Source organism: Puntigrus tetrazona, chromosome 6 (assembly GCF_018831695.1).
Source record: "Puntigrus tetrazona isolate hp1 chromosome 6, ASM1883169v1, whole genome shotgun sequence".
In the NCBI taxonomy this organism is placed as follows: Eukaryota; Metazoa; Chordata; class Actinopteri; order Cypriniformes; family Cyprinidae; genus Puntigrus; species Puntigrus tetrazona.
Genome location: NC_056704.1, coordinates 239,795 through 241,521, shown reverse-complemented (window position 1 = coordinate 241,521; position 1,727 = coordinate 239,795).

The following is a 1,727-nucleotide window of genomic DNA, read 5'->3' as shown; positions in this document are numbered from 1 at the left end:
GGCCCTTTCTCAGAGGTTTTCCAGTTTCTTCCAGGCTTTGAGTTCCCAGGCTTACGCCGAGGAGGCATCTCTGGAACTTCCGGAGCTGAAGGCTGCTCCTGGGGTTCTGGCCGTATTACGGCGATCTGCCTAGATCTGGTTCTGGTAGCGGTCACAGAGCAGCTCTGGATCCTGGTGCCTCATATGCCGGTAATCTTCTCTGGGCGTATGGGAAGGCAAGGACCTCCGCTTAGGCATCGCCGTCTCTAAAGAGAATGGAGATATACCTCCAGTTTCAGCGGCGGCACTTTAGTCAGCTTTTGCATAGCGTCCAGCGACATTGAGAGGAGATAAACCTCATCTGCACACGCATAACGTCAGCTTCAAGCACCCGGTGTATCTGGCTGTGAGGATGATGTCGGTCAGCCCAAAGCACACATAACTCTCAACTAGGGACTGAAGAAACCCTAATGCCCTTTATGCAACACATTGCTAAAATAATTTCATAGATCTCATTCCTCCATTTCTTATCCTGTTTTAAACAATAACTGTCGCTGCAGTACATCAATGCTTAATTATGCATCGTTCTACAGTAGACCCGTCACATGCTTTCTGTTTGCAGTATTTAATTTAATCATTATCTCGGTGTTCATCGGGCATGTGATGTTGCTTTTCATATGTGACATTTGTTGAACTTCAATAATACAAGACCAGATTGCATTTAAAACATTTCTAATTCTGATTATATGCTGTGTACTTTCTTTTAACGTGCATTAATACACTATATGTCTAAATTTTAAATAAGTTGTAGAATCTACCTTTTTTTCTAAATACTGCATTATACTGTACTTATTTATTGCATAAATATTGTATTGTTATTTTGTTTGTTGACCTCGTGACTTGCATCGACTTCAGAAGGAGCGACTTTTATTTTGAAGTGTCGCCTCGAAGAACCGGTCTTCGTTTCATTTTTGTTTTATATGAATTTACCTGTGCCTTATTATAATCGCAAAAACGTTAGCGTGTTTTGGTACTAATTAAAAAACACAAACGTGTACAAATTTCATTCATGAGCTTTAAATGAACGTGACATAAGATAAGTGCAAATTAAAACAAAAACGAAACATAAATATTAGCGCAAAATAAAGTGAGAATGAATTGAAACTAAAATACGGCATACGCTACAAAAGTAGCGGCTAAATATGTATCTAAGCGGAGTTCTTTTGTATTGTGAAAGGTATCGTAGGCGGCACAGCCATCTTTGATACGATAACGCATTCTTGCTGACTTTTATCTGACAAGCGAGTCGCGACTGACGCATCAGTTTCATTCCGCCTGCAAACAACAAGCCACCGACACGCCGACGAGAAGTTAACTATGCCTCGACTAATAACTTATGGTCACACGTTAATACCGAAAGCGCGCCGGCTCTGATCTGAGACCCTCAGCAGTTTAAAAGGTGAGCTGTGTTTTCGAGCTTCATCAGCTGATGTGTCCGCGCGCCGTGTGTGAAATGTGTCATATGATGCGTGAACATGTCGCGCGCTCGACGCGCGGAAGATCCGGTGTGCTGGCGCTTTGTGCGCGCGTTCGGGTCGGTGTGTGTCGCGTTTCGAAGCCTGCGTGTTATGTAACGTCGTATCTGTGTAAACACACACACACACATTCCGGCGGAGAAACTTTGTTACCTTTACATTCCGTTCTCCTACAAAGCGTGCGATTTGTAAAAAAAAAAGCAAATTTCAGTA